Source organism: Miscanthus floridulus, chromosome 13, assembly GCF_019320115.1.
Source record: "Miscanthus floridulus cultivar M001 chromosome 13, ASM1932011v1, whole genome shotgun sequence".
In the NCBI taxonomy this organism is placed as follows: domain Eukaryota; kingdom Viridiplantae; phylum Streptophyta; class Magnoliopsida; order Poales; family Poaceae; genus Miscanthus; species Miscanthus floridulus.
In genome coordinates this window covers 83039844-83057226 of record NC_089592.1, presented here as the reverse complement: position 1 = coordinate 83057226, position 17383 = coordinate 83039844, and the positions used below count along the sequence as shown (strand labels likewise).

The window sequence follows — 17383 nt, the reverse complement described above, 5'->3', positions numbered from 1 at the left end:
GGTCGCTCAAGAAGATTAGTTAATGTCTCTTATATCTCTTTTTGCATGAGTGCTTATCAATTTATCAGGCTGCTCAGCTGCACTTTTTCAGATATCTACTTTACTCTACGGTATTTGCAGCATACGTGGCTGCACAGCGCTGCAAATAGTGCAGCCGAGCAGGCTGTATAATTTTCTGTGTCACGAAGCATTGAAATTAAATTAAGTAGATATATATACTTCATATGCACTTCACATAAATAATGGCGATGACAGAAAGTCAGAATTCGAGCACTCCTTTGGCAGCACAATATAACATAGAGATAGATGTTTGCAGTTTGCCAGTTTGCTCATGAATCATCATCATTCATCTATGCCTATAGCCCTATACTAGCCTTGCTCTGATCTCCTCGATAACTGACGGGAAGCCCTGCATGAGGCGCAAGTATCCCTCCGTCAACACCGTGCTTGAAGTTCTTCTCCACCACAAAGAAATCGATCTTCAGCTCCGGGCAGTTGTGCGTCTCCGCGCAGCCCAACATCTCCGCCACGGTCTCCGCCGACACACTCTCCCATAACTTCTGCGCACACATGAGCTTCAGCCTGTCCAGCTGGTACATGTCCGCCGCCGCAAGCATATGCTTGAGCAAGTCCGTGAGCGTGGCCGAAGAGCCCTGGAGATCTTTGATGAGCTCTCTGTCCGTGGGCAGTGCGTCGGTGTACAAGAAACGCAGCAGGATTCGAAAAGCCGCCGGCTCGACGCCGTGCAGCGTGAAGCGGTCCATCTTGGCGTCCGCCATGGAACCCAAGAGCTGCGCCTTGAACACCGGCGAGCGGGCGGCGAGGATGGCCCGGTGCGTGCGGAACGTCTCGCTGCCGACGGAGAAGGAGACGTCCGAGCCGCCGCCGCCGCCGTCGGTGGAGTGCAGCAGGTGGCCGAGATGGTGCCCCAAGTCTGAGGGTGGCACAGGTATACGGTCATTGCCGTTGAGATCTATGATTTCGCATACGAATGTCACGCAGCCATCGACGACGTAGCAACCGAACTCGAGGTCGCTTCGCTTCATTAACTGATGCCACCCTATCCATGTGAAATCGCTGCCAATAGATATATACCTCGCTTGAAGATTTTGTATGGGCCAATGACGGTGCCCCGTCTCTTCCTACCAAAAAGGCATGAAAGACCGTGTTCACGACGTTTTTGGATTTGGTAAATGCCACGATGGAGATGTCGTCGCCATTGTTGGTCGTCGCATGGGGGTAGCAAGCTACACTTATGGTCCACCAGGTGCATCCTCCGGTGATTATTGTTACAAATATCTTTCAACGGGTGATCTCAACCGCCTCGTTAGGATTCCTCTCCGTCAAACTCCTACGTACAGTTGTACGTGGGAAGTTGATCCCCCGCCGCAAGACCACATGCAAACCGAAAACTCCCCATAGCGATGGGACGTGCGTCGTGGTAACTTGACGGGAGAGTTTCCTCCCTTCCTCCCCATAACCTCTCCCTCACATTGTGTATAAATATCACCTACGATCAATGGAATAAATAACTGGATCATTTGTCATTCCTCTTCGCCTTTTCTTCCCAGGCGGCGGCTCCTCCTCTGGTGGAGGGGGTCCTAACCGCCTGGCTTTTATATGGCGCCCCCACCCCCCTCATGGGCTGGATGGCCGGCCCAGGCCTAGGCCTAGGTTGAGGCCTGCGAGCGGCTATTTTTATCTTGCATTTTTCATTTTCTGCAGTTTTTAATACTCTCATAGTACTTTATTTAGTGCTTTATTACATCAGTTTAGTTAGTCTAATTACTTACTGTTTTTAGACACCTGATGTAGCCTTGCATTGTAAATATTCCCCCTTTACCGTGCATTGTAAATATAAATTCCGTACATGTTCAATGTGTTTTGCTCATTACAATTCCCTATAATATGTACTATGCAAAATGTTATGGTTGATTTTCTCTCTCTCCTTTGGAACTTGATTCACTATGCAAAATGTCACCTTTGTTTATTATCGAATTGACAAACACAAGGTAGTACCATATACTACTGTGGGATTTACTCCTCAAAGTGCTCTTCCAATTTGACTATCAACATACAAGGAATGCATCTTGATGTGAAACAATTAATTAAATTAAACAAGATCTACACCTTCATGGTGACTTCCTTAGTTCCACAAGTAGAGAAAAATCCCTTTATCTAATTCAAGTTTACCTTGATTCTTCGCATTTCGCAATTAATTATTACAACCATGCCTTTGATTTTTAATTAAGTCTATGGCAACACACATGTAGGAACAATGGCCAGCCGAGAGTTTGAGGCACTCGCTCTCGATGGACACAACTTCCCTACATGGGCGATGGATCTCAAAGTGAGTCTGTCGTTGCGCGGAATGTATCAGGCAATCGAAGCTCCCCAACAGGGTGTAGCTCCATTGGCTGTACATCTCAAGGACAATGCCTTATTTATCATAAGGATCCACATCCATCCATATCTCAAAGCTGAGTATCAGATGGAGGAGGACCCACGTGCGCTTTGGCTTGCTCTGCAACAACGGTATGAACAACAGAAGGCAGTCCTCCTACCAGAGGCTACCCATGAGTGGAACCACCTCCGCATACAAGATTTCAAAACCGTTGGAGAGTTCAACCATGCTGTGCATAAACTCAGTGCCAAACTGAAGTTTTGTGAAAAGGAACCTAGTGATGCGGAGAAAATTGAGAAGACACTGTCTACCATGCTTCCCGCACACATGATCCTTCAACAACAATACCGTCAGAGGGGTTTCACTGTTTATTCTGAGCTGATTAAAACAATGCTTTAGGCAGAAAGACACAATGAGCTCCTAATTTGGAATTCCAATCAAGGCCCTGTTGGCGCCAAGCCTTTGCTAGAGGTACATGCAACCACTTAGAAGAAAACACGAAAGAGTGCTACTAATAATAGCAATCTCTCATGGCATGCAAGAGACACCGTAAGCCTCGTGGTGCTAAGGGAAAGGACAATTCTAAGTCGAACAAAGACAAATCTAACACTTGTGCAAAGTGTGGTTGCTACAACCACCCGACTCAGAAATGTCGCACCCCAAAGCACTTAGTGGATTTGTACTTGAATTCTATGGGACGTGGACGCGCCAACCAAGGATGCTCCAACCAAGGACGCTCCAACCAAGGTGGACAACAGTCTGAAGCACACTTCGACGCACAGGCAGCCCTAGGGTGCTCTAACTTTGCCCTAGCGGATCCAAGCAACACCAAGGCTCCTCCTCCACCCGGTGGCAACACAGACGACGTAGACAACATGATCATCAAAAACACTTCTGAAAATCTGTTTGGAGACTGTGCTTAATAGGCTTCTAATCTTTTGAGATTCCTAATTTTCATTATGACCAATGCATTGTAATAGTTATTGTCCTTTGTTTTATGTCATCTCGCACATTTGATATTTCCTTGTATTAAGCACATTCAATATCTATATGTGATGTAAATATTCTATATTTATTTGTTGAGAATTTCATTTTAGTTCTCTATTTATATATAGATTGTACGAGAGTCAACCCGATGGAGGAGGAAATGTGCCTAGTGGACAGTGGTACCACTAACTCTATACTCAGGGAAATCAAATATTTCTAAACACTTACAAAGAATAAAGGAAATGTTTTAACAATCGCTGGACGCGATGCTGTAATAGTAGACTCTGGACGGGCCACTATTATGCTCCCTATGGGTACATCGATAACAATCGAGGATGCACTCTTGTATCCCGATTCAACTCGAACACTATTGAGTGATGGGGACGGGGTTCTCGATCTCCCGTCAGGTTCAAGTTAACTATCGATTTGGCGAAAAGTGACACACCGATCTGGCTTTAGATCAAAAGACTAGAACCCTACAACCTTAGCACCATGTCTCCTCTGGTTATCAACCGTGTCACAATCCGATTGACCTCGCCAAGAAGGCTAATCCCTACTACGAATCGAAGAACACAAGCAAGAATAAGATAAAATGCAACTCAATTGAAGTGACAATTTACAAATGTATGATTAAGATCTCAACGTGGGGTTTCACAAACCGATAATGGCGACTGTTCAAAGACAGATTAATCTAAAGCAAAAACCCCAAACCCTAACGTAGGTGGCAGCTATTGAATATATAGCCTAAGGGGCGTGCAAGCACTCTTATTGACATCCCTAAGGAGCCCCGCCTTGTTACAAGGCCCAAACGGCCCAAAAGATGGCGACGCAGCGCCTTGATAGATTTTGGGTGTCAACTTGTTTCAACGATTTCTATTGATTAAAAATAAATTTTGATGTGCGACCACTTCCATTGGTTGTCTTATCAAATTATCTTTCCAACTATATGTGGATCGTCAAAAACAGAGTCTGTATGCGACTTTGGCGTCCATTTTACTACATGCTACTCCTAAAGCCCGAGATGGACTCGAACTTCACTTGGATTGGGCCTCCCACTTGGCTTGGATGCCCTTGCTTGCCTCCTAAGGTGGTGGCCAAGGGGGAGGACGTCCAAGGGCTTCCTTTATGTGTTCTCCATCTCCTTGGGGGCATGCTCCAACTTGGGCTAGGGTCCCAAGGGCTCCAATAAAGCATTGTTGGGTCGCCGATGAACTGAAAGTTTAACTTTGATGGACTTGCACTTTGAGACACATTTGTACCTATAAGCAAATAATGACATGGAGAATTGTACCAAAAATCAGTATGCAAATGTAGGAACGAGCTCACCTTATAATCAGTGGTCATATCCGATGGTGTCATGTCCTCCTCACCCTCCCCTTCTCGACAACAAATCGTCCTCAGTTTGAGCTTTGTTGGAGGGTAGGTTGTAGGTAGCAGCCAACATTGCTCCTCTTATTGAAATTTAACATGTTTCTTTATAACAAAACTTGGGAATCTTGACATGACATGATTATATCTATTGCAGCCCTCTGATTGATCATATTGTTGCACAATAAAAGGAGATTTCAGATTTGAACAAATATAAACTCGGTGTACCATATACTCCCCATTACAATTATATTTGCCAATAAAGTGATATGTGCATCTAGACAACCATGGCAATTCAGTGCATAAAAATTTATCCCTCAAACTACTTAGGGCACACAGAGTATCAAACTCAACATAACTCAAAGTATTTAAAGAAGACAACAATTTTAGTTCATCTCTTTTAGTAGCAATTGGAAGCAAATGTTTATTTTTAACACAAGTATTTGTGTCGATGGAATATCGTCGATAGTCCTCCGAGGGTACCCCACGAAGGTAGATTGATCGGCAGAGGAGCGTGATATCAAGAACAAGAAGGCAACAGAGACATACGAGTTAGACAGGTTTAGGCCATCAATATGACGTAATACCCTACTCCTGTGGTTTGTTGGTTTGTATTTGCTTTCGTCTAATATTGCGTGTGTTTGGAGCGGGTCCCTGGCTGCCTTATATAGTCCGGGGAGCAGGGTTACAAGTCGGTTAGATCTGAGAGATAACCAGAAAGTAATAACTGATCTCGTAGTATCTTTGGGATATCTTCTAGATGTCTTGCGGAAGGCGCTGACCTTCGTCTTGTGGGCTGGGCCACCCCTGAAGGCGTAGCCCATGTGGTTTGCTGTGGGTATCCGGGGTCATACCCCCCACAGCTAGTCCCTGAGCACCTTGTACCCGTTGTGCAACGCCATCTTGAGCTTGTCCGAGTAGGTGCGAACAAAGTCGAGCAGTCGAACTCATGGTTCGAGCACTATGATGAGTTGTTGAGCAGTTGTGAGCAGTTGCCAAGCAGCATGTATTATTTTCGAGCAGCACGAACCGTAGCCGAGCAGCATGAACCGTAGCCGAGCAGCATAACCCAAGCACGACTTGCCATAAGGGTGTAAGGAGCTCAAGTTTAGAATAAAAAATTTCTTCCTAGTGGATGAAGTGTGCCCACGTAGAGTCCGTCCACGAGAAAAGGAGATAATCTTCCTCATCTTTGAGAGGCGTGAAGTCTTTCAGAATAAAGTAAGCACATTCACCACGAGGTGAAGTGTGCCCACTTAGTCCCCGAGCCTGACAGTAGGTGACACAATCACGTGGTGCTAGGGTTAGAAATAGAAAAATATTAAAAAGACCGACCAAGCAGGCAGCCAGTCCCTGAGGCGTGTACGGAGATATCTGAAAAACTCCACCATGGAGAAAAAACCAGAGTAATAGTTGTACAGTAACCGTTACTGAGCCTCAATAAATGGCGAAGAAGGCGGCGATTATTCGTCGAGCAATAACCAACAACGGCGATACATGAGCTACATGGCTACAGTTACGCGAAAGCCTAGGCTATGGCCCATTAATCCTCGTCGAAGAAATCAGAGGGGCACAAATTGCGGGCACGGTTTCCTAAAAACCCTTGAATGCGAAAGGGTGGGGAAAGTGCTTTATAACTGTGCCACCGTATCCCGCGTTCATACCTTTGCCACTCTATCATTCCGTCTTCATCCTCAATCCTTGCATTTCCAGATTCGCTTTCACATTTGCTTCCATCGCCTAACCCCAATCACATCGTAGAGATGGCGCCGAAGAAAGGAACTGACAAATCGAAGAAAACAAGCCCCAAGAAGGTGAGCACCGGCGTCCAGCGGGACGAAGAGTGGGTACCATCGTGAATAGGAGAGGCGAAGCTTAATAGATTGGTGGAGGCTGGCGTTCTTCCTGACCGTGCTACCGCCGAATGGCAGCCAACCCTCGGTGAGTCCTTCCCAACACCTCATACCGATGAAGTGGTGGTATTCGAGGATTATTTTTGGCGTGGGTTGGGATTTCCTATTCATTCATTCCTGAGGGATATGTTGGAGCTTTGGGTAGTTAGTCTATGCAACCTCCATCCCAATACCATTCTACACATCTCAATCTTCATCCATTTCTATGAGGCATATCTCAGAATCCTCCCCCATTTCAACCTCTTCTGCTACCTGTTCTGGTTGAAAAAGAGAGACGGCGGTGGTTCCAAAGTGGTCAGCGGGGTGTACCTTCAGCTACGCGATGGGATGGCGGGCGAGTACCTTACTGTGCCACTGAACACATCATTGAAGGGGTGGAATGCCAGGTGGTTCTACATAAAATAGAGCCACCTAGCCGTCCGTTGCGACGCCGACCACATCCTAGAGAGTCAGAGGAGCTAGTCGGAGACGCCGAACAGCGCTGACATGGAGCAAGTGAGGGAGCTTCTTGCCTTAATAAGGGGTGTAAGAACCAACAACAGATTGGTAGCAGCAAGCTGTATAGTATGCCGCGTGCAACCCTATAAAGAGAGGGTGCATCCAGCCTTCGAGTTCAAGGGGGAGACCGACGGTACCCAGGAGAGGCCGGATATACTGTCGAGGAATGTTTGTGAAGAGCGGGCTGTAGAGCTATTTGCTCCGTTTTCCTCTTTCAACATGTCAGGGTATATGAGGTCCTTCAACTGCAAAAATCTACCTCCTTAGGTAAATATCTCAGTTGTGTATTCCTGATGCTTTGTATCCTTCTTCATTGCCGAGCAGTAGACTGATTTACCTATGCGAAGATCCATTCATAGGATAGGGCAGTGTACTTTTCAAGTGTGCCAAAGGACAATTGGCCACCAGCTGTGGATGCACGACCACCAACTCAACCTAAAGGAAGTGCCATCAGTGTATCATCGGAATCCGAAGGCACGGCTGTTGGTTGGACAGAAAGTTCTCCCCCGATGTCGGAGAAAGCCCGAGGGAAGAGGGCAGCGACAGATGAGCTGACCCAGAAGAGGAGGAAGATGGCTGGTTCTGCTTCCATCAAACTAGGTGGCATCTCGCTTGGCGATAATCAGACCAGTCGAACACGAAGGACCGCTGTGTTCGACTGGTCGGATGACGACAAAGTTCTGAAGGATCCTCCATAGAGCATGAAAGAGCCTTCATGCAGTACTCCCACAGGGAATCGATCAAGGAGAGGCAAAGAAGTCCCTGAGCCACAGATGAGGGAAGTCCCCAAGCAGCGGGCAAGGGAAGTTCTTGCACAATAGACGACGGGAGTCCCTGCGGGGCAAACGACGGGAGTCCCCAAGCAACATGCGGAGGGAAAACCGGAGTAGCAGGCAAAGAGGGCCCAGAGTGTCAGGCAGAACAGAGGTCGACTATGGAGGAGCCAAGACCTCCTCCATAGAATATGGGAGTCGATCCCACAGCTATGCCTAGGGGCTTGGGCAGGCACCGTCGGTTCAAGAAATTGAATCGACAGACCAAACCGTAAGTATCCTTGCCTTGTAGTTAATTTGCTGTAGGTTCTTAACTTTTGTGACGACTGATGAGCTGACTTGATGCAGAGCAAGGCGTATGATGGATCCAGTCCTGCCCATCCAGACTGACGAGTAGTCGAAGGCTAGCTCCGGGACGGAGGGAATGCCGGTGGACCCCATCCTGGAGTCCCCGGGTGCTTGTCAGCATGCGGTGGAGCCAATTACCGCCGTTGGCGGACTTGGCAGTGGTGAACAGTTGCTGTCGACGAAGAATGAGTCGGCAACTGTACCCTCGATGATGGGAGGCACCATCGCATCCTTTGGAGTAGAACTGTAGCTACTAGCATCGCGCCGAAATTTGGAGCAGAGAATCTTGTAGTGCCGAAGGAGCAGACGGCGCTCCCCGAGTCGTTAGAGGGCATAGTTGGACCTGCTATCCGACCACCGAGCCCCCAGGTGGTGCCTCCGACTACAGCAGAGGAGGACGAGGTGGAGGAGATCGAGTGTGAGGAACCTCGACCCCAAGCTGTCCGAATCCTCCAAAAGCGTGGCAATGACATAGTAATTATCGAAGAGGAGGACACCACCAGGGAGTTCAGGAGACTGGAAACCACCCTTGCTAGGGTGACGAAGTAAATCAAGGTTAGTACTGCATCTGAAATGCTCCTCTTTGACTTTTGTAACCAGATTTTGACATTGTCATTATGCATTTGCAGGAGATAATGCGGACTGCCGAGCAGTGCCGCCAGCTGATAAAGAGATGGAGCCCCTCGCCGAGGAGAATGAAAAACTCAAAGAGGCGGTGAAAGTCTCGGAGAGAAACATCTAGAGGGTCCAGCGCGAACGAGACCTTGTAGAGTCCAACGCGCGGGACCTAGAATACCAGAAGGGGGTCCTATCTGAGCGACTGGCGGCTGCGTCCGAACAGCTGCGGAGCCAGCCCGAGCAGCTACAGAGCCAGTTTGAGTAGCTAGCTACTGTCTCTAGACAACTAAGGAGTGTCTCCGAGCAGTTGGAACATAAATCCGAAGAGCTCAGAAGTGTATCTGAACAGAAAGCAGGTAGATTATATCGTTGAATGCACTTGGTATTTTTGAACAGCCATATTTTTTGTGCTAACTGTTGCGCTTGTAGAGCAAGATGTAGAGCTTGGCCAACTGTGCCAGGCCATCGAACAACTTCATCAGGAGAAGGCGAAGGAGTCTGGGTGAGCAGACAAACTGGCCGAGGAGCTGAAAGGTGAATACCTCCTGGTCGGAATTACTATCAAAGTAGTTTCCTTGTATGATGGAACATTATAATGTGTGCAGGCTACTGTCATAAAGCCAAGGCATAGTTTGATGTGCTGGTGCAGGAGGCCAGGACCCAAAGGGACAACTTTGACGTTGTAGTCACCGCAATTAAACCGGTGCTTGACTACGTCGACCTAGAACCGGGTATTCAACTCAACGATAGGCGGCAATGTTTGGACACCATCATCTAGAGGTGCAAAGCAGCGTGGGAAAACTTCAAGAGCTTCAACCGTGACACAGTTGTGTCCATCGCTACTCATGTCCTTGCGGTGGTTTGGTCCCATTACCCAACCATCGACCTTTAGGCGATAGGGGGTGGGTTCACCGAAGGACTTAGCGATGCGGAGACCCAGTAGTTGGAGGATCAGGTGGAGGACGCAGCAAAAAAGATGGCCGGTGATATAGACCTATTCGGTGACATGGATGGTGATGGTCGAGCTCAGTGATCAATTCAGAGATTGTCATCTATAATATCTTGACAGTGTGGTTAGAATGCGCGAAAGCGCAAAAAACAATTATGTATGTGATGAATGTTACAAGGTGCATGTGTATGCAGTTTGCTTGTAGTTTCAGCGAAAGAAAATCCTCATAGTGTTGACCATGACGTATTTATATGGAGTAAAAGTAGAGTCTGAGCAGTTAGTTCGATACTGACTCCTATGGCCTCAGCTAGTCCATAGTTCATAACATCGAGCGTGGAGCCCATGCACGTGGAGGAATAGGGGTGACCAAGGAACCGCAGCCGACCACCCATAACACAGAGCGCGGAGCCCATAACATGTGTAGGGAGAGATCAGAGACTGGGTCTTCTCCATAGAGAATAGAGTGAAACATGTGTTGCTCGATGATTGTTGAAATAACTTGGAGAATAGGTAGTATAAACGGCGTCTAAGCAATTAGTTCTGTGCTGAACTCTCAGCCTTGGCTAGCCCAAAGTCTATAACATCGAGCGCGGAGCCTGTGGACATGTAGGATGAACAGGCGTGACCAAGGAACCACAGCCGACCACCCATAACGCAGAGCGCAGAGCCCATGGCACGTGTAGGGATAGGTCGAAGACTGGGTCTTCTCTAAAGAGAACAGAAAAGAAAGTTTGCTGCTCGCTATTCGGCAAAATATCTTGGAGATTTGGAGCAAAGTGTTCGGTGATTTGGAGAAGACTTATTTGGCTATTTTTGGCAAAAATGTGTTGGCGTTTTGGAGAAATCATTCGGCGACATTGGAGAGAACCGTTTGACGATATTGGAGAGAACCGTTCGGCGATAACATTGGAGTTTTGGAGAAACGTGGTCGGCGCAGTTATGTCTATTTCGTATTGGAGATCGTTATGAAGTAGCATAGAGCTCGGTGACCATCAGTGGCGTTAAACCACAATGCAGAAAAAGTGGAAATAGGTTATGGAGACCAAAACTTTATTCAACATAAAGTGGAGAGTACATATCTAGAGCGTTTCAAGGATAGAAACATATAAGGTGCTCGATGTGCCATGAGTTGGGAACATCAATTCTGTCTAAGTCACATAGGCGATAAGACCCTGGTCGGGTGACCTCTTTGATGATGTAAGGCCCTTCCCAAGGGGAAGAGAGCTTGTGCATCCCTTCGGTTTTTGTTTTCTGAGGAGAACGAGGTCGCCGACCGCAAATGAATGACCTTTGACGTTGCGGTTGTAGTACCTCCACAAGCCTTCTAGATATTTAGCTGTGCGGACGCAGGTGATTAGGCATTCCTCCTTGGCCCTATCGACGTCCTCTGTCCGAACAGCTATAGCCTGCTCTTCATCAAAGTTTTCCACCCTAGGTGCTCTGAAGGCAATGTCTGTTGGTAGGATGGCTTCTGAGTCATAGACCAAAAAGTATGGAGACACACCGGTGCTGCGACTAGCTTGAGTACGCAGTCCCTAGACTACAACTGGTAGCTCCTTGAGCCATCTATCCGGGTGCTTTTCTTCTTTCTTATATAGTCTCTTTTTTAAGGCATCAAGGATCATGTCATTCGCCCGTTCGACCTGCCCATTGGCTCTAGGATGAGCAACGGAGACGTATTTGATGGAGATGCAACGGTCTTCGCAGAAGTCCCAAAAGTGATGGCCAGTAAATGTAGTTTCGAGGTCGGTGATGATGCTATTCGGGAGACCGAATCTGTGGATGATGTCTTCGAAGAGCTCGACTGCTTTCTTTGCAGTAGCCGAGACGAGCGGTTTATACTCAATCCACTTGGAGAACTTATTAATGGCGACGTATACATATCAGAAACCACCTAGCGCTAGCTTGAAAGGCCTAATCATATCCAGTCCCCAGCATGCAAAGGGCTAGGAAGCTAGGATGGTTTGCAACTCTTGTGCCAGCACGTGTATTTGCTTCGCAAAAAATTGACATCCTTCACAACATCGTACAAGGTCTTCTGCATCGGAGATGGCTGTGGGCCAGTAGAAACCTGCTCGGAAAGCCTTGCCGACTAGTGTTCTCGAGGCCACATGATTGCCGCAGGAACCAGAGTGAATTTCAAGAAGTAGCTTCACTCCCTCTTCTTGGGTGATGCATTTCTGCAGGATCCCTTCCTTGGCACTTTTCATCATCAAGTTGCCGTCTACCAGCACATAATGCTTGCTTCGTTGAATTAGGCATTCGATTTTAGTCTTGTTGGTGGGTACTTCGGCGCTGGTGAGGTACTTGATGAATTGTTCCTTCCAATCGGTGGCCGGTGAAGGTACCGATAGTACCAACTGCTCGGCGGGGGGGGGACTTCCTGTACTTCCTTATCTTCCTTAATAGACGGCGCCAGAAGATCTTGAATGAAGACCCCTGGCAGACTCGCGGCATGAGAAGAGCCCAACTTGGATAAATGGTCAGCGAACTGATTTTGGTCGTGTACCATGTGGTGGTATTCAATGCTGTAGAATTTTCCTTCAAGTTTCCTGACTTCAGCGCTATATGCGTCCATCTTCTTGCTAGAGCAAGACTAGTCTTTGTTAAACTGGTTGATGACCAGTGTGGAGTCCCCATATACCATGAGGCATTTGACGCTGAGCTCAATGGCTATACAGAGTCCGTAGAGACATGCTTCATATTCGGCGGCGTTGTTGGAGGCCGAAAAGTGTATCCGGAGAACGTATCAGAGCTTATCCTTTGTGGGCGTAATGAACAGAATGCCCGTACTAGCACCGTTGATGTTAAGGGCACCGTCGAAGTACATCACCCAGTGCTCGAGGCAAGTGGCGACGATGGGCTCTTGGATCTCGGTCCACTCAGCGATGAAATCAGCAAGCGCCTGAGACTTGATCGTAGGCCTGCTCCTAAATTCAATGGAGTCAGTGCCAAGCTCTATAACCCACTTGATGATATGGCCGTTAGCCTCTTTGTTACGGAGGATGTCCCCTAGAGGGAATTCGGATACCACGGCGACCTTGTAATACTCGAAGTAGTGGCAGAGCTTACGCGATGTAATCAAGATGGCGTATAGTAGCTTTTGGACCTGAGGATAATGAGTTTGAGGCTCGTTAAGGACCTCACTGATGAAGTATACTGGATGTTGCACCATATAGGCATGCCCGGCCTCCTCGCGTTCGACCACGATGGCTGTGCTGACGACACGGGAAGTAGCGGCGATGTAGATTAGGAGAGTTTCGGCTGGTCATGGCGCCATCATGATCGGAGGCTTTGTTAGGAACACCTTGAGCTACTCGAAAGCTATATCAGTCTCTTCCGACTAGTAAAAGCACTTAGAGGCCTTGAGGAGTTTGAAGAATGGTAGCCCTTTTTCGCCGAGGCACGATATGAAGCGGCTTAAAGCAGTCATGCGGCCTGTAAGTTTCTGTATATCCTTGATGCATGTTGGCCATTTCATGTTGGTGATGGCGGAGACCTTGTTAGGGTTGGGTTCGATGCCATGAGCGCTGACAATGTAGCCCAGCAGTATATCGGATGGAACTCCAAAGATGCACTTTGAAGGGTTCAACTTCCATCGGTACTTTTTCAGGTTGGTGAACGTTTCTTCGAGGTCGGCAATAAGATTATCGGTGGTCTTGGACTTGATGAACACATCATCGATGTAAGCCATGACATTGAGGTCGATCTGTTGATCGAGGCACATCTAAATGGCCCTTTGATAGGTCGCCCCGGCGTTCTTAAGTCCGAAGGACATGGTTGTGTAGCAGTATGCACCAAAGGGCATGATGAACGACGTTTTGATCTGATCTTCTTCCTTGAGGGAGATCTGGTGATAGCCGGAGTAACATTTAAGGAAGGAGAGCAGTTTGTAGCTGGCGGTGGAGTCTACAACCTCGTCTATCTGAGGCAAACCGAAGAGGTCTTTAGGGCATTGTTTGTTAAGATCGGTGTAATCAACGCACATTCTCCATTCCTTATTCTTTTTTTGAATGAGAATAGGGTTTGCTAACCACTCAGGATGATACACTTCTTTTATAAATCCGGTAGCTAATAGCCATTTTATTTCTACCCTAATAGCCTCCTTCTTGTCTGGCGCGAATCGGCGGAGTTTTTGCTTGATCGGTTTGGTGGTCGGCGAGATATTTAAGGAGTGCTCGATCTTCTCCCATGGTACCCCCGACATGTGTACATGTTTCTAAGCAAACACGTCGGTGTTGGCACATAGGAAGGAGACGAGCGCACCTTCCTATTTGTGGTCAAGGTGAGCCCCAATCTTCATAGTCTTGGAAGGGTCGTCGAGGTCGAGGCCGACCTCCTTTATTTCCTTGGACTTAGCGGAGGCACGGGGAGGCTCCAGCTCTAGGATCTCCATGTCCTCGACGGGAAACATCTTGGCTTCGGTGACCACGCTGGCCATCTGGACGGAGAGCTCGGTGGCTTTGGTGAGAACAAGACTCTCTGTCTCGCAGGCGTAGGCGATGGAGAGATTGGCCCGTAGGGCCAGAACTCCTACAGGTGAAGGCATCTTTAGCACCAGATAAGCGTAGTGTGGTACAACCATGAACTTGGCCAGAGCTAGCCGACCAAGTATGGCGTGGTAGGCGGTGTTGAAGTCGGCGATGTAGAAGTTGATGTGTTCGACGTGGTAGTTGCTTGCTGTGCCGAACTGTACTGGTAGGGTGACCTCCCCAAGCAGTTTGGAGGCCCTACCAGGTACCACTCCCCAAAAGGAGGAGTCGGAGGGTGTGAGATCTAATAATCCAAGGCCTGGCTCCTTTAGGGCTCCGACGAAGAGGAGATTCAGGACGCTCCCACCGTCCATGAGCACCTTTCTGAAAAGCACCTTCTGGATGATTGCATCAAGGACGAGGGGGAAACGCCCTATGTAGGGGATGTCCGCCCACTGGTCGGCCCTACTAAAGGTGATGGGTACCTCAGACCATGGGCAATAACTGGGGTTGGCGGTGTCATCTTCCGTAGTGACGGAGAGCACCCGCCGTGCGGCGAGCTTCGGTTCTCTTCTGCTTTCGGTGGTGGCGAGGCCCCCAAAGATGGTGGCGACCACCTTGTCACGGTCCTGGAAAGCATTGTTGTTACCCCCAGGTGGTCGGCGGTCTCCAGCTCCGTCGTTAGCGTCGTCTTCTAGCTTTTTGTCCTAAAATTCTTTAGCCAAGCCGAGGTAGTTCTTCATCTTATGTTTGGCGTTCTTGTGAAGAGGGCATGGGCCGTCGAGGATCTTTTGGTACTGCTCATCGTAGTTGCGCTTGGCGTGAGGTTGATTGATGGTGGTGATGATTTTGGCTAGGCTTGGGTCCTTCTATTTGATCATGGCCGCTGTCATGATGGTAACTGTGGTCGTCGAAGCAGCGGTCATTATGGCGTCGGTCGTCGGGGCGGTGAGGTTGGCGATGGGTGCTCGCATCCTCGTTGAAGCGCACCTCGGCTTCCTCAGCATCGGCGTACTGGTTGGCGGTTATGATCATCTCGCCAATGCCTATGGGCGGCTTGCGGTTGAACTTGGAGCAAAGCTTGCGATGGTGGAGTCCTCAGGTGAAGGCGGTGATGACCTCAGCTTCCATGATGTTGGGAATAGAATTCCTCATCTCGGAAAAGTGTCGAATGTAGCTGCGGAGGAGCTTGGATGGCTTCTGGTTGATGCGGTTGAGATCATGCTTGGTGCCTAGACGAGTACACGTAGCCATATAATTATCGGTGAAGACTTTTTTTAGCTCTTCCCAGGATCCGATGGAGTCTGGGGCAAGGCTAGTAAACCAGCTCATGGCAGGTGGCGTGAGCATGACGGGAAGATAGTTTGCCATGACCCTGGTGTCTCCTCTGGTGGCACGGACAGTGGTGGCGTAAGCCTATAGCCACTGTGTTGGGTTCATCCTTCCCTCGTAGGGCTCAACCCCAGTGATTTTGAAACCATGGGGCCATTGGAGTGTTCAGAGCGCCCTCGTAAATGCTGGAGGCCCTTTGGGGTTGTGGTTGGTGTCGGCTGCAACATTGTTGGCCTTGATCTGCTCAAGAGCTGAGTCTAGGTTTCCGTACTCCTGCTTGTACTCCTGGCGGTGGCACACTTCGTCTTCATGGCGATCTAAGCGACATTGCTTGATACACCGTCGTGCATCCTAGAGGTTGCTGAGGTGCACTCGAGCGTCCTGTTCGACCTCCAGGTCGTGTTGGCAATGGTTTCGACGCGATGGCCCCTGGCTCACCCCTGTAGAGGCAGTGATTGGTCGGTGAAATGACTTTGACTAGGGTGGTGATTGGATCTCGGCGCAGCTGATCGGTAGATTGTGCTCGTGGAGCACGAAGGTCTCTGATCCTCGTGAATCTTATTAACCTGACAGTGTGCCGCTTTAAGCATGGCGGTGACCTTGGCGAGCTCGGGCGTCTACGGGAGGCGAGCGAGCTCATTGGCGGCCACTGCCAGATTGACGCTTGGAGTCTTGAAGACGTTGTGGCCGTTAACGTGGAGAAACTCTTCGTCGTGGTCATGGTGGAGTGGAAGTGGCCTTCCTTGTGAGTCGAGCCGATTATTTTGAGCAGCCTCGGCCCGCACAATAGCTGCCTCGTTTTCTTAGCGCTGCGCGCAGTTGATGTTCTGGTTCCCATGAGCGATGCATTCCTCCTCGGTTTCACCGTTCCAAGGAGGGTTGTCAACGCTGATGTTGAAGATCGCACCACCCCGGAAGGGTGGGAAAAGGAGTTGCTCGGTGAAGGTTTCGGCGAGGGTCTCCATAGAGCCTTGAGACTTGGAGCCTGGATTTTCCTCTAGGATGGTCTGGAGGGACACTCCGGGGCACCGGCCTATGTGTAGCATGTTGACGGTTGACGGAGGTTGAACGGCGAGCTGATCGATGAGTGGATGGGCATCTCCCACCTGGTCGGCGAATTTCCTCCTCAGGGCGTCTTGGTAAGTAACGGCGACGTTGGTGAGCCTAAAGGGCAGAGCAGCAACTCCTGGAGTTTTTTTAGTAGCCTCCGATAGATCTAGATCGGAGGGTGGTCGGTGCTGAACCAAAGTATCTAGGGCTGATTCGGCGATGGAGAGGCAATCGGTGAGCTTCAGACCGACCCGATCGATGGATTCGATCAGATCATCATTGTTGATCTGCCTCCTCTGGTAGGGAGGAAGCAGATGGTGGGTCGTTGATGAAGGAGACCTCGGAAGTGGTTCCAAGATCGGATCTGCAGTTGCAAGCGCGGGGGTGGTCAGCGCAGAAATGATCTGCACCGGCTCGAGGAGCTCTCCAACTCTGTCAGCGTTGATGACCCATGAGATGGATCCGACCATGAAGATCTAGCCGGGCTGCAGAAGGAATAAAGATCCTGTGGAAAAAGCCATCTTATTCGACAAGAAAACAGCACACATAGCCCCTTCCTGGCACGCCAACTGTCAACAGAATATCATCGGCAGTCCTCCGAGGGGTATCCTACGAAGGTAGATTGGTCGGCAGAGGAGCATGAGATCAAGAACAAGAAGACAACAGAGACA

General features: G+C 49.0%; 1 pseudogene; it reads right to left on the bottom strand.

Moving 5' to 3' along the window:
- Positions 1 to 364: 364 nt before the first annotated feature.
- LOC136500175 (BTB/POZ and MATH domain-containing protein 1-like) lies at positions 365 to 1046 on the bottom strand (annotated as a pseudogene).
- Positions 1047 to 17383: the final 16337 nt, after the last annotated feature.